This window comes from Mytilus californianus, unplaced genomic scaffold (assembly GCF_021869535.1).
Source record: "Mytilus californianus isolate M0D057914Y unplaced genomic scaffold, xbMytCali1.0.p SCAF_4, whole genome shotgun sequence".
NCBI classification, from domain to species: domain Eukaryota; kingdom Metazoa; phylum Mollusca; class Bivalvia; order Mytilida; family Mytilidae; genus Mytilus; species Mytilus californianus.
In genome coordinates this window covers 110184251-110204096 of record NW_026262690.1, presented here as the reverse complement: position 1 = coordinate 110204096, position 19846 = coordinate 110184251, and the positions used below count along the sequence as shown (strand labels likewise).

Here is a 19846-nt window from a genome sequence, read left to right as displayed (position 1 = left end):
GGACGGACGGACGGACGGACGGACACCGGACATTTGTATACCATAACACGTCCCGTCAAAAATTGACGCGCGTATAAAAACTAGAGGTACTGCAACCAAAATTAACTAACGTCCCCTTATAAAGCATTATCAGTGTCGGTCATTCGAATAGAGCAACACCAAAAAAAATCTGACCATTAACAAAGTTTGAGAAAAATCCACATTATTTTCTGGTGGGTTTGAACCAACCCCAGTTGTAAAATGGTCATTTGCAGTCTATTTTTCGATTTTAATACGATCTTGAGAGGTGAACATTGAAAAAACTGTGTTTCTTTGTCATTCAATTATTACCTTGTAGTTATAGTAGTCCATCCATACCGACTGGAAGTAAATGTGACTTGTCTAAATGTACGTTTTTACAGATTTCTGACAAAATATTGACCTTGATTTTACAGACCAGATTTTTTTGCCAGATTATACCTTCTTGTGTTCCTTGACCACTTGTGCATGTATTTAGGGCAAATACCATTAACGTAGTGGCCATTAAATGATTCCCACCCCCACCTGATTTTTGCTGCTTTTCACATTTTTCCGATTTTGAACTCTAAGAAGGGCATTAAGGTTGTCATGTTTTCATCAAAACACATCTGGGAAGAGTTTATGGACCATGAATTGCATGGTTGAACTCCATGCTGTCAACACAGTTTAGCTGTGGCAGTACTAAAAAAGTATGGAGGGTCACACGGGCCATCAAAGAATGGTGGTTGCAATCACGACTACAGGCTGGATTGAGGCAAAGGGGTTAACACAACTCCTTAGTGTATGTATATAGAACATATTTGCAATGCATGATGAAAATGTTTAAAATGATTCAAAAATTCTTCTCTGGTAAATAGTTTCGCAGGAGAAGCTTGTGCAAAATGGGTAATTGAGGAAGTGCCCAATGCCATAAATGTTAAGGATTCAGAGAAAGTTTTATAAAACTCTTATCTGAGGTTTTCCGATTTGCTACGTATCGGGTACGGTTGGTACGTCACTCCACCGTTAGTGTTGTTTTGGAAGTATCATTAAATGAATGAGATTTTTTTATTCATCACGATAGATTAAAGAAGTCGAATTGCATATCAGTAAAAACTAGCATAATTGTTTATTTAATGACGATTTCACAGTTTCTAGAACACTTTGTGATTCTAAATGAGATTGTTTAGTAAAAAGTAAAATCACAAAAATACTGAACTCCGAGGAAAATTCAAAAAGGAAAGTCCCTAATCAAATGGCAAAATCAAAAGCTCAAACACTTCAAACGAATGGATAACAACTGTCATATTCCTGACTTGGTACAGGCATTTTCTTATGTAGAAAATGGTGGATTGAACCTGGTTTTATAGCTAGTAAGTGCACAAGTGCATGAATCAGACAAACCTTAAAGGACTGAGAAGACACGGCCTTTAGATTCTAAATATAGACTTGCGTTTCTGTTTGTTTTAGGTATTATTTTTGTTTTGTTTCTATATAAAAAAAAAGAATAAAAGAGTATTTTCTTATGTATAAACAGAATTTGGAATAATTAAAATACTATCTATGAACGACTATCATAAATACGTGTTTTTAATGTTGGTCATATACGTTAACATGTCAAAATTGTTTTAATTTCTCATTATTTCTTGCATGATTTTCAAATTAGTTATTATCATTTATTAATAAGTAATCTATTTCGTTAATTATATTCCGGAATATAACGTTACCGGGCTTCACAATGACATTAACGTCATTTACAATAACTGATGTTATCGACATTTATTCATTCATTCGGTCTGAAGAGCTAAATATTGTAGAAAACGCTTACAGATAATTCAAGAACATTACGTTACTGAGTTTTTTATTATTATACTTTGTATTATACAACCCTGCACCAATGATTGTTTTACTTCATTGAAACAAATTTATATATTCATAGAAATTTTTCAAGAGTCATGGATGATCTTATATGGTTTGGTATTATTTCTTATTTTCTGTATAATAATAATAATGACTTTATCTAAAAAGGGTGACTTATTTAGTATTCACTAGTCTACCTCAAGGCCCTCACATAAAACGTACAGAAAAGTATTACAAAGATTACACTTTTTGAATATTTAATACAACATTCACGCTATATAAGTGTCTGTAGAACAAGAAAACTAAATTATACACAAAACACGAACATTAAAAGACATGAGAGAGATACGAATTTTACAGTAAAATTCAATCATCACATTTTCTTTTCATAGTACTAAGATTTTCATATACTTTGATTTATTTGGTAGGTTATACAAATGTACTGAGGAGCTATAAGTTAATGATTTCTTTCATCGAATTTGTATTAGGCCTCAATACACCCAGACTATGGCTTGCTAATATCTTTTGTTTAATAGAGCAACAGAGTTCTTTCAGGTAATAAGGTGCTTCTTATCGAGAATTTTACGAACAAGAATCTATTTATGATATGATATCGTCGATTTGAAATTTAACAATTGTTAGTTCTTTAAACAACATTAATAGAATGTGGTAGTATTGGTGCATCTATTATAATCCTGGCAGCTCTTTTCTGCATCTTTACAGTTCTATGAATTCCATCTTCATTACAATTTCCCTATATTGAGCAACAAAATATCAAATATTGGCAGAATATGAAAAGTCTTAAATAACTTTCTACTACTGATTCCTAGATATTTCTTAATTATGGACAACAGTGCAATACGAGAACTTATAACTTGACATACATGATCAATTTCCAGTCTAAATTTTTCAATACATATACCTCGAATGTTTGTTGTTTTCAAAGATGTTATTTGGCTATCTTTGATTGATATATTTATTAATGACCTAACAAAGTTCGAATCCAATCAGCATAGAAGTTATTAAAAAGCAATAACTGATAGAGTAAGCATCCTGAATTATTTTTGTTTCTACTCCTACTTTATTATAACCATGGGTTTATAAAGTTGCACCATCAGCATTCATGTCAATGATTGTATTTTATGCTTCTAATTTCATATTATTTATCAATGAAACAAACAGTACGGGACCTTATCCGGATCCTTGGGGAACCCCATATTTAAATATATTTATAATCTGAAGCTGTATTACCTGTTCTTTTAGAAAGGTATGACTTGAAATGATCTGAAACTCTTATAAATGTATTTTTTGGCAGGGAATAAGAGGATCAACAAGATCAAATCCTTTCGGCAACACAAAATATTTTTTTTTATTTAGCTTTCTTTTTAATCTAAATGGCTTTATATTCGTTTCAGGTGATAGTAAAACTAATTTGATTTATGTGTTTGTACTTTTTAAAGTTCATTGCACACAGTCGATGTTTCTGCAATAGCGTTTTCTTCAGGTTCGAATAAGTTTGGATAGCTATTTATGAAGTAAAGATTTACCCGGATCCAGTGTAATTTGATGTCGTGCATGTTGTTTGCGACGGAACATTAGTCCAACTTGCAGCCTGAGTTACCATGGCTTCAGCGTCCATAAAACCAAATCCAAGAACTTGACTATCTGTATTAAAAAAACCCTACTAATTACAATATCCAGAGATACTTGTTCAGATACAATACGTTAAACCGCATTTACAAATGAATATACAACAAAGTTTTATTTTCAACAGTTCGTGGGATGATAGAAACATAATATTATTTCTTTGTTGTATTTTTGAAAATGTATTTTGGTGAAATTCAGTTCACCAATTATGGAGAACAAAAAGCTGTTATGGTTATAAAATCACAAATTTTAAGGAATGTCTTTTGTAAACGCAAAAACTCTAAAGAATAGGTAGGAGACTAATGAAATTTTCGCACAGTTGTTGTGCATAATACTTAGATGTGCATATCATATTTTGGTGATTTTGGCTCCTTAATTGTGAGGGAACCTTATTTATTTTAAACATCACAATTTTGAAAAATAGTTTCTTTTAATAAGACTTTTAAAAGTATGGTACAAAATTCCTTTTTGTTAAAAAAACACAAATTGGGAGAAACATCTCCTTGCGGTAATATGTCGTGATGACAAAATATTTGATACATAATATAGGCATAATAATGTTTCCTGCATTGGAAATTGTGTTAAAACTTTCGTGAAATCTTATTTTTTGCTAGGATTTAAATGAAAAAGGTATCAATTGCTACTGCAAAATAATTGGTAGCCCACCATTTTCGAAAATGGCCAACGAAATATAAAGTGCTTGGATTTCTACAAAACATATCTCAATCGAGAACTCATCCTGAATTAATTGCTGGTGTCAACATTTATGAAATTCTTCGTAAAGAGGAGCAAAAGATACCAGAGGAACAGTCAAACTCATAAATCGAAAATAAACTGACAACGCCATGGCTAAAAACGAAAAAAACAAACAGACAATAACAGTACACAAGAAACAACATAGAAAACTAAAGACTGAGCAACACGAACCCCACCGAAACTGGGGGTGATCTCAGGTGCTCCGGAAGGGTAAGCAGATCCTGCTCCACATGTGGCACCCGTCGTGTTGCATGTAATTACAAATCCTATCAAGCAGAGTCGACTAGATTATTTTTTATTAAGTGAAGACTTATTTTCACTTATGAAAAATACAAAAATTATACCTGGATACAAAACCGATCACTCAGCCATTGTTTTCACATTTTCTGCCAGTCTTGATAAAAGGGGTAAGGGATATTGGAAGTTTAATTCACAGTTGATGAGAGATACTGCATATGTTGAAAAGGTAAAGATGTGTATTAAGGATACTGTGTCTGAGTTCTATCTTTCAGACAGTATAGATGACCTATTTCATGTACAATTTACTTGTAACGATCAATTTTTTCTTGAAGTACTGAAGATAAAAATCCGATCCTTGTCCATTACACACAGTATAATTTAATCAAAAGAAGAAAAAAAAGCTACTCGGAAACTTGAAGAAGATATACAAAACTTAGATATTATTATGAATACAGCCCCTACTGAAGCTGTACAGACCACTTTAAATGATAAAAAAGTGGAGTTAGAATCCATGAGAGAGCAGAAGATAGAGGGTTTACTTTTACGGTCCCGGGCAAACTGGCATGAAAATGGTGAAAAATGTTCCCAATATTTTTTAAAATTAGAGAAGAGAAATTTTATATAGAAGACAATGGTTGAAATGATTGGTGATAAAGGTAATCATTTATCAGACCAATCCACGATTCTCTCAGAACAACATAATTTTTATGAAAATTTGTATTTAAAGAGAAAATTTGATGGTTCAAGTGAAAGCTTTTTTTCTCACGATGTTGCCCTCACACAGGTACAACATGACCTGTGTGAGGGTAACTTGACATATGAGGAATGTGCTATAGCATTGAGTAAGATGAAAAATGGAAAATCCCCAGGAAGCGATGTATTTATTGTCGAGTTTTACAAATTCTTTTGGAGAGATCTTGGACCATTTGTTTATCGATCATTATTCTATGGATATAAGTCTGGACTTTTTTCAGATTTTCAATATCAAAGTGTCATAACTTGTATATCAAAAGAAGGAAAAGATAGGCGATATATTGGTAATTGGCGACCTGTCAGCCTATTAAATACAGACATTAAGATAGCTTCTGCAGCTATAGCAAACAGAGTCAAGTCTGTATTACCATTTATTATTAATGACACTCAAAAGGGATTTATCAATAGGAGGTTCATTGGGGAGAATACTAGATTATTGTATGATTTGATGCATTATAATGAATATCACAACATGAGCGCCTTATTTTTATTGGTTGATTTTGAAAAGGCATTTGACTCTGTTTACTGGGTCTTTTTACAAAAAGCATTAAAAAGTTTTAATTTTGGTCCTTCGATGTGCAGATGGTTCGATACTCTCTACAAAAGTGCTAAAAGTTGTGTAATCAACAATGGCCATTTATCAAATTTTTTCAATCTTGAGAGAGGTTGCAGACAAGGGGACACGCTCTCCCCTAATGTGTTTGTTATTGGTGTAGAGTTATTATCTCTGAAACTTAAGTCAAATCCCAAAATTCATGGTATCCTCATTAATGAAAAACAAACATTATTAAGTCAGTATGCAGATAATACTTTTCTAACTGTAGATGGTAGTGAGACATCACTACAAGAAAGCCTCAATTGTTTTGATTCTTTTTATATGCTATCTGGATTAAAAATGAACAAATCAAAGACAAGAGCTGTTTGGATTGGTAACAAAAAATATTCTGATCAAATATTGTGTCCTAATTACAATCTTATGTGGTCACTTACAAACTTTAGACTTTTAGGAAAAGATGTTTCGCTTGATTTAAAATGTATTTTTGATATTAATTTTAGAAAAGAGATCAAAGAGGTGTTAGCTATACCTAAAAAGCTGGCAACATAGAAAATTAACATTACTAGGTAAAATTACTGTAATTAAGACTGATTCATTTGTTGACTGCCCTGCCTAATTTACCATACTCACAATTAAATGAGCTGAGTGGTATGTTTTTTAATTTCATTTGGAATGGTAAGACTGATAGAGTCAAGCGTAGTACTCTTATTGCAGATTTTTCAGAGGGAGGATTAAATATGGTGCATTTGCAGTCTTTCTGTACATATCTTAAATTATCTTGGGTAAATAGATTTTTATCAAATTTAGATGGTACTTGGCAGAATTTATAACTAGCAGAACTGAAACAGTTAGGTGGTGACAGAGTCTTTACATTACAAAAGGATAATATTAAAGAAATTTCTAATTGCTTAAAAAATCCATTTTGGAAAGACATATTTGATTGTCTACACATGGCAAAGCCTAATACAAAGTTATGTGTTCCAGAAATTTTGTCATTGGATATTTTAAACTTTATACCAATATCTGAATACCCTGTTTATATGAAATGGAAGTTATATGGTATACAGTTTATAAGGGACATTGTAGATAGTCAAAGTAAATCACTATTAACATTTCAACAAGTAAGACAAAATCTTAATTTGGAAATTTTTTTGAAATACTATAGTTTATTATCTAACATTCCAAAATACATAAAAAAAATACATCAAAGATTATTGTGATTTGAACTTAGAAAATTTTGTTCCTTTTGAGGCATTTTCTAAAAAGATCTTGGAAAATAAGAAGTTAAAATTTGTATACAGAGATCTTGTAGATAAAATATGCATACTCCCATATGAGAAAGTTTTGAAATGGGAGGATGTAACAAATTCTGAAATCTCAGAATGGTCTTAGTATTTTTCTCTTTTGAAAAGATGTTGTAGGGATACATATTTAAAGAATTTTCAATATAAAATATTACATAGAATTATACCTACTAATACATTTTTATATAGCATTAAGCAAAAGGAAACAAGTCTATGTACCTTCTGTAATGAGGAAGAGGAAACAATAGAACATTTATTTTATGATTGTAATGTTACATACAATTTTTGGTTGTCATTTTTACAGAAAATCAAATTATTTGATGAGCAATTCAGCATTAGTAAGAAAGAAATTGTTTTTGGATTTATTACTAAGAGTTTGTTTATAAATTTGTTAATTATTATAGCTAAATACTACATCTTTAGATGTAAGTTAAGAAATATAGCTCCTAGTGTTATAGGACTTAAATCCAGAATAAAACAATACCAATCTAATGAATTTTATATTGCAAACAAAAATAATAGAGCAGCATCTTATGAAAGATTCTGGTCCCCATTACATACATTTTTTTCATGATTTATTATCGTTTATACTTTAAATTATACTATAATGAGCAGTTGATATTTGATTTTTAGTTTATATATAGACATGCATGCAATTGTAAGATTGCAGTGACTGTGTGTTAGTAGTGAGAGAAAGTGTGAGTATGAGTAGCTATTGTTTTCTCTAATAACTATATGCTTGTATTATGAATATGAATTAAAAAAAAACAAAATGGATAATCGTGTATATAATTTTCAATGTTTACCCCAAAAACCATAGTCAGGTGGTGATTGTAGGGGTATTGTAAAATTCTGACTATTGAAAAACAAATAAAAGATATATAAAAAATGTTATTACAAATCCGGTAAATAGTCTAATTCGGTAGGTCAAATTCATGAAAAGGGAAGGGAATTGTAGTTACGACGTAAGAAACATATCCGATATCATCTGTGAAACGGTTATTCCATAACGGTCAATCAACTCGTGATGGCGTCCGTAAAATTTACGAAGGGATGATATCAACTTCACCATTTGGAACTCTTGGTTTAATAGCTTCCTTGTGACCAGCAACCCTCTATCAAGGAAATCATGATAGGAAATACAAGCCCAGGAATATCGTATCAATTGGGAGATATATACTCCGTATGCAGGCGCTGCTGGAATGTTGCTACATAGAAATGGAAAGTTCACAATTGGGAAGCTGAAATCATCTCGTTTGTCGTTAAGTTTTGTTTTCAACCGACCCTCATTGTCAATATCTAGATGTAAGTCAAGATATGAGGCAGACTTAACTGTATCTGTTGTATCCTTTATCTCTAGTTCGATGGGATAGATGCGTTCAACATAGTCACCAAATTTTGAATTATTTAGTGAGAGAACATCATCTATATAGCGAAAAGTAAAGTTAAAGGATATTGCTAACTTCTTATTTTCCATCCGAAGAAGTTTCTGTATGAAGTCAGCCTCATCATAATATAGAAACAAGTCGGCAAGAAGAGGGGCACAGTTTGTTCCCATTGGAATGCCGATTGATTGTTGAAAAACACGTCCTCCAAACGTAACAAATATGTTGTCAATCAAGAAATCAAGCATCTTGATAATATCAGTTTCAGAGAATTTTTTGTTTGAATCAGTGTGATCCTTTACAAAGTAGGATTTATCCCTCCCTAAGACAAGATACTTGTACCACGTTGGACATTCTTTTTTATGAAACAAAGCAATACCAACTCTTTCAATTTGTCTTTTAGTTTGGAATGGGGAATACTTGTGTAAAGTGTAGAAAAGTCAAATGTTTTAATACTATTGCAAGATGAAACAGTCTTAGATTGTATGTACTCTAAAAGATCTTTGGAATTTTTTAGTATACACATCTGATTCACGCCACCTCTAGAATAGGCAGTTTCACAATAACTTTGAAGCCCGGCTTTGATTGCTGATAAAATAGATGTGAATAATTTAGAAAGAGGTTTCGTGGAGCACTTGGGAGACCCAGCAATATACCGTTGTTTGTAAGGATACTTATGTAGTTAAGGTATCCAATACAGTGATGGAAGATCCAGTTCTTCATCTTTGGTTGAAATTCCAAAGGAACATAGAACAGACCTATGATTATCCAGGATTTCCTCTTTGGTAAGTGATGTGAGGGTATATGTTGAGTTTCCAAGTGAATTCTCTATACCTAATTCATTAATCAAGCAGTTTATGTAATGAGTTTTACACACAAAAAAACGATGTTGTTTGGGGCTTTATCTGCGGGGACAACAACATATTTGTAATGGAGATAGGACAAGTGTTTTGCAACATTTGGGTCTTTAAAGATTGACGTAGCATGGGTATTGATAGACCCATTCAGTTTCTTAATTCTGATTTGTATCAACGACCTCACAGCCTTAATCCATTCGGCAAGAGCATGAAGAGTATCTACGTATTCCTTCTCGCGCTTAGCCCATTGCCTGGCATAATCCTCGACTGAATCTATCAGTATTTTGAAGTTGTATTTCCAATTGATGGATTTAGTCTCACGATATTTCGGACCTTTGGATAACACATTTCGTAGGGAAGTGTTATTGACAATGTCGAGGTCACCGGTAATAACGTGGCCAGCCGGATTATATGTGAATTGGGAACTAGCACAAGTGCAATCAGGAGTTTTAGACTTAAAGTCGTTAATATTGAGATCCTGCAAAACGTGTTTGTAATTGAAAATTTTAGTTGCAATTGGTTTGGTATAGGTATAAGAAATGATTGGTACAGACTGATCTTTGAAATAAGGAGGTATTTTCGACTGATCTAATTTATGATGAAGGATATTGCCTAAGTTGACACCATCGAGACCTTTGTTGGCAAGAAAAGTTTAAGAAAAGATCTTTTCTCTTTTTCATCTTTTCCCATGCGAATTGGTTTGAAAAGTTTGTGACTTGCAATATCCGAAATAATAGCTGTAAGTTTGTATAGGTTTGAATGAGGATTTGTAACAGTGGTTTCCAAACATAAATTGAACAAAGAATGAAGTTTTGAAAGGGGTAATGAATAAAGTTTCGTGCGAATGTGATGGATACCTAACGGCTTTTGTATAAATGGCAGCAAGTCATTAATAGAGACATCATGCAGAGTAGGTGATGTATAATGACGATGACCATGACTGTGTCTACGTCGAGGAGTAGAGTTGAAAATATTCATCACCTTCAACGAGCTACACGATGGACTAGATATAATACCTATACCATCAATTTTGTCATTGCAACCATATGGTGTCGTAGTTCCCAATTGTCGAATCCAGTAGTCATCATTTTGTCTACGGAGAGGCGTTGCAAGTTGAGGATTGTTAGTCCTGTGGTATATTTTTTCGATAATGCGAACTGTCATAGAAACGATGGAATGATCAGGCTGATTAAAATACTGGTAACGAATGTCGTTTGCATTGAGGTTAATGTCTGATCTATGGCCGCACATTCGTTTGTTTAGCCTTCCTTTCGTTTCACCGACGTATACCAATCCGCAAAGGTTACACTCTAATCCGTAGACGACATTTATAGATTTACAATTCAGATCATCGTAATTTCTGGTAAAATAAGACTTCTTAGTTAAATTGCTAGTGAATTGAGCATCTGTTATTAAAAATTGTTTTGCAGCCTTTGGCTTCACATTTCGAAATGCGACAGTGTTGTTCAGAGTCATCAAAATCTAAAATGTCTTTAAGGAGAACTGAACATGGCTGTGTATGTGTACTATTGCTATTGTCACTAGTATGATGATCTGAATGAGTCATGTTTTAGATATTTGTCATGTCTGGTGATGAGGGGACACCTGCCGTATCAGACGACACCGTGTCCATGGTGACGTCAGTTTCGGACCTTTTTATACTGGGCGACGTCCGAGCCAGTATCCTGTTAGATCTTCGTAAATTCATGCAATTTTGCTACTGGGCGGATGATGTCCTCGGGGACTAAATTTCCACTAGCAGACACATCGACCCAGTGGTAATAAAAGAGGGGCGAAAGATACAAGAGGAACAGTCAAACTCATAAATCGAAAATAAACTGACAACGCCATGGCTAAAAAATGAAAAAGACAAACAGACAATAATAGTACACAAGAAACAACATAGAAAACTAAAGACTAAGCAACACGAACCCCACCAAAAACTGGGGGTGATCTCAGGTGCTCCGGAAGGGTAAGCAGATCCTGCTCCACATGTGGCACCCGTCGTGTTGCTCATGTTATTACAAATCCGGTAAATAGTTTAATTCGGTAGGTCACTTTACGGTGAGGGTTTTCACATTGTTGCAGCTCATACGGTTGCCTTTACATCTACTTCATTTGAACTTTGGTGGATATTTGTCTCATTCGCAGTCATACCGCATCTCCTTATTTTATATGGTATGATCTAGCTTTCCAATGTTTACCATTATGAACTAGCTTACTAGTCAAAATATTTCATTCAGATGATGGGAGAAAAAGGGTCCTTATTGCAAGAATAAACTGTGTACTGTAACCTTAATAATTTATGATTAGACTTGACTGTAAAACAATTTCATAAAAATAATACGAGCAAATGAGTCTTCATTAACTAGCAGATGCTAACCATGCATTTCAGAGGTCTGTAGTTCAATAATTGTCGTTGGATTATATCTGTCGTATTTTTTCCCGTAAATAAGGCCGTTAGTTTTCTCAGTGGGATTATTTCACATTTTTAGGCATCACATGTAGGGGCATTTAATAGCCGACTTTACGGTAAGGGTTTTCACATTGTTGCAGCCCATACGGTTGCCTTTACATCTACTTCATTTGAATTTTGGTGGATAGTTGTTTCATCGGCAGTCATACCGCATCTCCTTATTTTATATGGTATGATCTAGCTTTACATTCATATTGTAGCATTCACACCATGCTACTAAATCAGCTTTAATAAATATTCTTATATTGTAAAATCTAACTCGAAAATAAAGTTTTGTATTTTCGTTTTAATAACATCGTGATACAACATGATTTTACTAAATTAGAGAGTACATACATTCTTTTCCCTTTCCATTTGTTGCCCAGCCAGAATAGGAATCTGTAAATCCATTTCTAGATGACGTTAAAACAATTATGTGCTGAATATCTCTCCACGTGAGAGCAGAACTAAAACAAAAATAAGCATGTTGATTTCCACATTGATGTTGTGTCAAAGTGATGTTATTCAAAATTTGAAGGTACAGGCCGAGTAAAATCTTTTTTATTAAAGTAAAAAACCAATTCTTAACAAAATAAGGCATTGCCAATGATTTTAGAAAGTGTTTTGTTTCGTTTTAAGAATCAAAAGCCCAGGGTTAGTAATGACTCACTTTGCTTGGAGGGCTAACGCAATGATACCTGATGCGATAGGTGTTGAAAACGAAGTCCCCTGTAAACCATCACTTGTACATCCGGAGGAAGTTGTTGTTGAAGTCTATAAAAAAATAAGATAACCTTTAAAATAGTTGCAATGCCGCCAGTATAAAAAAGTATGATCTCAACATACTGCTGAGAATGACAATAGGCTACATGCAATATTGTGAAAAGTGTAAGCCGCTGTTCTTGGACATTGACAAGAAATTTCATGCACGGTGTTTATACTAAATGTTTAAAATGAATGTGTTTTTATTTAGGAAAACTAAGTAATTGTTCATCTTTTGTGTTTTTCAATATTGTTTTGTAAACTCTTATAGCGTATTTTTTGTTTTTTACCATACTATTTTCTGTATATCTGAACTTGTTCCTGTAATTGATTATTGTTTTGATCCTTAAAAAAAACCCAAACAATTACGTATACAGATAACTTACATATATATTATTAATCTTACTAAAAATCTGCTGTTGCTACTTCCACCGTAAGTCGCTACTAATGCAGCGGCACATACTTCAGAGTACCACGCATTCTGTCCTTGTTCTACACTTGTCACACCAATAGTGTAGATGCTATTTACATACAGTTATCGGTTAGGTCGCCATTACCTGCTGCCCATGTATAAATAACACCTTTGCCACCCCTGCCCTGTTTGCATAAATAAAAAAACCGGATAACATAACTAAAAAATATATATCGTGTATGACGACAGGAGAAATCCATCTCAGCATATAAAGTGCTATGAGCTAGATTTCAATAATTGTAAAATTTCGTTGATACGGAAATATAAACGAATGTTTTTCACCTTTTTTAAAAGCACATCTACGATATTGGTCATTTGTGTGTGTGTAAACATTATTGCCAAACATAATCTTTTCAGTTGATTGGCGAAAGTATCTGATGAATTAAACATGGTTTCATGGATTTCAAATTAATACTTCGCTATAAGAGATTTTTACCGCAACGTATAGCTTTTTATACATACAGTTGTAACTCCGGTTAGGAGGGCGTCTTCAGTAATTGTACCAGGTCCAGAAAATCCATATCCATCTGTAGGACCCCAGCTGTTGGAATAAATATCTACACCGCTAAGATAATGATTGAGTGCCTGTGCTTCTTGTGAATCGGTCAATCCCGTAGTACCAAGAATTCGAACACCTTTAAGGAGAATAAACAAGCATTTTACATGGGAAAGAAAGCTGTCATATAACTAACATTTCCTTTATGAATAATTTAATACAAGTTTTTTTGATTTTTTTTCAAGTATAAGATGGAAAGACAGTGGTCATATTTGATGCTTGCAATTACACATGTTTGAAAAAAGTATAATGGCAACAAAAAATTGCGTTAACAATTATTTATATGTGTCGTGAGCCTTCTTAACGCTATACAACAAAATGAAAGGTTAAAATGTTGTAATCCGGATTTTTGAACAACAGATATGTTATAGCACTTTGAATATATCAAATTCTTTAAGACATGAGTATATCCGATAAATGTTGAATTGTTTATTACATATTTGCTTGAGTCATATCTCTTGTGTTGATGAAAAACTACAAACTTATAAAGACTAAGATATGGTATTAACGCCTTCCTCAAATTGTATTTTGCACCCCAAAAAAAATGTCACAAAGAAGAGTTTTAATGTAGTTAACATATCTTTTATGGGAAACCTTCAGTTGATATAAATTATCTAACTTTGCAAAAACTAAGTATCAAATGTAAATTTAGGCCAAAATGTGACGTCGTTTTGAAATCCAATCTAATAGATTATATTATTATATTCATTTTCAAGGAAACAAACATACGTTGTAAAGGATTGAAAAATCTTATTGTATATATTTGGAGTTCTAGTGGCCAGGCGAAGACTGTTCAAAACAGTTCTATAACAGTTCTAGAACAGTTCTACCCTAGTGTAGAACTGTCAAAATTTGCTCTATGGTCAAGAACTTTCAAAAACTGTTCTAACATAGAGGGTCCAAATCTGTTCAAGGGTAGAAATGTAAGAACCTGTCCAATGGTAGGACACAGTTTTACATAACGTAACTTATAGCAGCTTTTTTATTGTAATTTAGAACAGGGGAATCTAGCTTAATTTTCCTAGGAAGTCATATTGTAAAATAAAATCACATACCTGGAGACGGGCTTCAGTTGGTCCCTAAACAATTATGTATACTAGTACTAGTTCAGCTAAATTGACGCCTTGCTAAACTCCTAAACATTACAAATGAACCAAAATTAACAGTAACTATTTTCTTAGGGGTATTTTTTTGTACTCGAGTTTACCTGACATAATAAAATATACAGGTATAGTTATATTCATATATATGTGTGTTTATAAAAAAATCAGTAAGACTGGAACATATCTTAATTAAGGTGAAATGAAGTGTCTGTAAAGTAATTAATTTTCCAGTTGATACAAAAATTCCGAACTCCGAGACCGGTCTTTAAATATTTGAACAATGAATTGCACTTAATCTTAAATACAAAGTTTATATTTTTTTCTCTCAGTCAACTGTTAAGATATTTCATTTGCAATATATGTGATGCATGCATGAAATTTCGGTGTATTTTTTTTAAATAATTTCTTAAACTATAAATAAGATATTCAGTTATAATGTAATGGTTTATACACCGCCACAATGCAATAGTTTATGTAACGTCAGGCATTTCACTTGTTGTCTTGCTGTCTTAAGCTTTTTACACTAATGACAAATTATAACTTGATATAATGTATAGACTATATATGTTTATTGTAAACAGTATGGACACCTCTACATCTGTTTTGGTTATATATGTCGCATGGGTACCTGTCTAGTTGGCGTACACCATATATCTCGTTCAAACATTTAAACTTTAACTGTTTTCCTATACCTTGAGTGGTTACAAGATCGATTTGTTCACATAACTCTTAAATTGTAACTCATTCGACTTGATATAAAATTGAGGAGATGCTGAATGGTCAACTACACATAACAACCATAAAACAAATATGTGAACAATTAAATGCCATTTATATTACTCAGTATTCCTTATTCTACTAATAAATGTGTTCGTTTTTAAACATAACAACCATAAAACAAAGATGTGAACAATTAAATGCCATTTATATTACTCAGTATTCCTTATTCTACTAGATTTTTCAGATGGGGGAAAATGAAATATGCTATAAAAATCATATACATTGCTGACGGGATTCCCACCAAATGCGCCTCACATATAGTCACAACAACGCGTGAAAAAACCCGGTGATATAATGGAAAAACTAAGTCTTATATTTTGGTGTTTATATTTTCAAAAATGCAATATTAACCCATGGACTAAACAAAAATTTACCACAAACGAGATGATTTCAGCTTCCCAATTGTAAACTTTCCATTTCTAAGTAGCAACATTCCAGCAGCGCCTGCATACGGAGTATATATCTCCCAATTGATACGATACTCCCGTGCGTGTATTTCCTATCATGATTTCCTTGATAGAGGGTTGCTGCTCACAAGGAAGCTATTAAACCAAGAGTTCCAAACGGTAAAGTTGAAATCATCCCTACGTTAATTTTACGGACGCCATCACGAGTTGGTTGACTGTTATGGAAAAGCCGTTTCACAGATGATTTCGGATATGTTCCTTACGTCGTAACTTCAATCCCCTTCCCTTTTCATGAATGTGACCTACTGAATTAGACTATTTACCGGGTGTGTAATAACATGAGCAACACGACGGGTGTCACATGTGGAGCAGGATCTGCTTACCCTTCCGGAGCACCTGAGATCACCCCCAATTTTTTGTGGGGTTCGTGTTGCTTAGTCTTTAGTTTTCTATGTGGTGTCATGTATACTATTATTTGTCTGTTTGTTTTTTTCATTTTTAGCCATAGCGTTGTCAGTTTATTTTCGATCTATGAGTTTGACTGTCCCTCTGGTATCTTTGGCCCCTCTTTTACCTGACGTTCACTCCCGGTTTCAATTTTCTAACGCCTACATGTAAGCTTTCTTGACTTTGGACGTATCTTTATGCATAAAATACACTTGTATCATAAATTCTAACTTCCAATAACATAAAAAAAAAAATTAAGTGATGTTACTTGTTTTGTAAAGTCTTGAAATGGAAATATTTGACAGCCTTTTTGAAAAAAACTGTTGATTATTATCACTGTTTCACTGCCGTTGATCAATGACAATCTGAACGCAGACTATATAAGAGTACATTAAACTCTCTGATTTTTCTTCCAAGCTACTTTATATTTGATAGAAAAATGGTTTGGAATAACATAAGTACTTTGACGAGAAATCATAAATTACATCAATGTTGACAATCCATCGTCACTGCAAAAAGACAAGTTCAGATATGAATTTCTGTATATTCTCCACGGTAACCTATTTAAATTAAAGAATTGTAATCATTTAATAAAAGTAATATGGAATAGCTTTTCTGTATTGGCCCTGCTATATATTCTCGATCAGATGTATTGGTCCTCGACTCTTCGTGTCTCGGATCCAATACAGCTCAACTAGAATCAATAACAGGGTCATTACAGAAACAGCCAATTATTAACACTATAATATTGAAATGTCGTGCATCAACTAATAATTACCAATTATAGTAGATTCAAATGCTACTCCTACTGTGCATTCGTTGTTATCCTTTTCTGCAGCTATAAAACCTGCTACTTTCGTACCATGGCTACAAATATTTATAGTGCTTTGAATACACGTTAATGATGGATTTACTCTTAAACAAATGATTTATCGAGCATTATCAAAGACGTTCGACATTAGAAAATTAACATGAGTATAAAAAAATCTCACATGTCGATTTATTATCATTTGATATTTTAAGTGATTAAGATTATAACACAATGTTGACTGTTGTATTTTTGACATTTTTACATATTATGTCTGTTTGTTTTGTTCACGCATCGTTATCAATATAATGGAATTTGATGTGACTGTCATAAGTGAGAGGTTTAGCTAGCTATAAAACCAGGTTCAATCCACCATTTTTTACATAAGAAAATGCCTGTACCAAGTGAGGAATATGACAGTTGATATTCCTTCGTTTGATGTGTTTGAGCTTTTGATTTTGCCATTTGATTAGGGGCTTTCCGTTTTGAATTTTCCTCAGAGTTCAGTATTTTTGTGATTTTACTTTTTGCATTTAATCATCCATTTGCTGTTCTACGTTCACGGAAATTAAGATTAGCATTTGAGTAAACACAATATGGAAGGCAAGCTATGAATCGTTCAAAATCTATAAAAGTTGTAAATTAATTAACAGAAGTAATAAAACATATGCCATTAACACCTTGTTCTAAACGAAATCCAGAAAAACAAACATCTTTTTGGTCTTTCTCTTCATAAAGTTGCAGAATGTTTTATATCGTATCGAAATTTACTGTATTATGTTTGATCAGATAAGAATTGGATCTTTAATTCATGAACCAGAAATTGTTAATCAATCAATTTAGATATTTAAACGTTATAGCGTTCTACTGTTTTAACATGTTCCTTTATTACTATTAGCAATACATTTATTCAGTCAATTAATTACTATGGGTTAATGATTATTTGTATCGCAAAATCGACTACAGTGCATAAACAATTGTCTATAAACTTCATTGTACCGGCATTTTTTTCAATAGTTTACCGATGTCTAAAATAGAGATAAAATAAAAAAATAGGTCCTCAAGTGTAACACAATTGTCTTTACCATTTGTCGGGTAAAACATCGACCAGTCTTTATTGCACAATGCATAATTTATTTATTAACTTTTATCTTACAAAAACCCGTTCTACAAGAGACAAAATACAGATCTTTATGCTTGACTTATTACTAAATCTATCTAAAGTTTTTAATAGTTATTTCACACATTACTGATTAACATCATTTTCTATTGCAACAAACAGCATAAAATTAATGCCTCGGATACCAATGTTTTCATATTTTACACAAATATTATAAAGGGTTCAATTAATGTTGCCCTTTCTCCTATCTGAGCCTCATACATAAAACAATATATATATATTTTCTGAAATTATCGTTTTTATATATATGCGCACATTATATATTCAATATAAACTTTTTTTTAAAGAAGATGTTGTTTATATTGCCCTACCTGTCGCCAACATCTGGTGTCGGATCTCCATCCGTGCTTTGATAGTCATAACCGTTGGCTGTGTCCTGAAATTAAAACTTTATACATTATATTGTATTAAATTTATACGAATCAAATGACATTTTTCGATAAATAAAGCGCGTGAAACTTAATTGAGTTGCTCTGTATTTACCCTCTCAAAGGTCTTGCGGTAGCGTACCCTCCTGGAGTGTGGATCTATGCCTGGGTTAAACGAAAGACTTGAACATATGTAGTTTCTGATTTTCGGCTGTGTACGAGGCATTCATGCGAAAAAACAAAGATTAAACGACTCAGAGGACATATAGATGTCAAGCATTGGTGGTATTCGTTTTGGTTGCTTTCTAGTGAAATTGCACGTATATATGCAGGTTTTCATCATTTGCCACTTGACATTTAACATGCTCTGTTCTTGAAATTCATGATTTATTTGCCATTTCCTCCTCCTCCTCCTCCTCCTCCTCCTCCTCCTCCTCCTCCTCCTCCTCCTCCTCCTCCTCCTCCTCCTCCTCAATACAACCGATATAACAAGACAGTAAAACGATTATAGGATATTATTTTTCATTTCATTTTTTCAATAAAACGATTTAATCAATAGCGTTGTAATATTTTCTTTTGTTTAAAATCCTACAATGAGGGAAAGTTACTTTATGCATAGATATATCTTATTCTCTAATAATACTAAAAAGAAGAAAATTTGAATACCACATTAGCGTCTAAGTCAGTATGATCTGTCTGTAAACCGTCGTCAAGGATAGCAATTGTTATTCCACTTCCGGTATACCCAGCATTCCAAGCTTCATTTACCTTCATAGAAGGTGACACGTCATCATTCTGTAAAAAAGAAACATGTCATACATGAATGAAAGAATGATCATTATTGAGTGATTATCTGTTCTTAACATCAGATTCGTACTGATGATATTAATTTCGTTCATGTTTCCTTAAAGGCATAAAAAGAGACGCAAGATACAAAAGATACAATCGAGAATTTAAGTAATAATTCAAGGATGCATTGGTTTTTTTTATATATTAAGATGGGTTACATAATTAATTTCGTTAAATTTTTCAGTAACACACTGCAGATACCGTTAATAGTTATCAAAGGTACTAGTCTTATAATTTGATACGTCAGTCTGCCTCATATCTTGACAATGAGGGTCGGTTGAAAACAAAACTTTGCGTTACGACA

At 32.9% G+C, this 19846-nt stretch overlaps 1 pseudogene; it reads right to left on the bottom strand.

Annotated features, from left to right (window-relative positions):
• Nucleotides 1-19846, bottom strand: part of LOC127739105 (proprotein convertase subtilisin/kexin type 4-like) — a 34112-nt pseudogene that overhangs the window by 9771 nt on the left and 4495 nt on the right.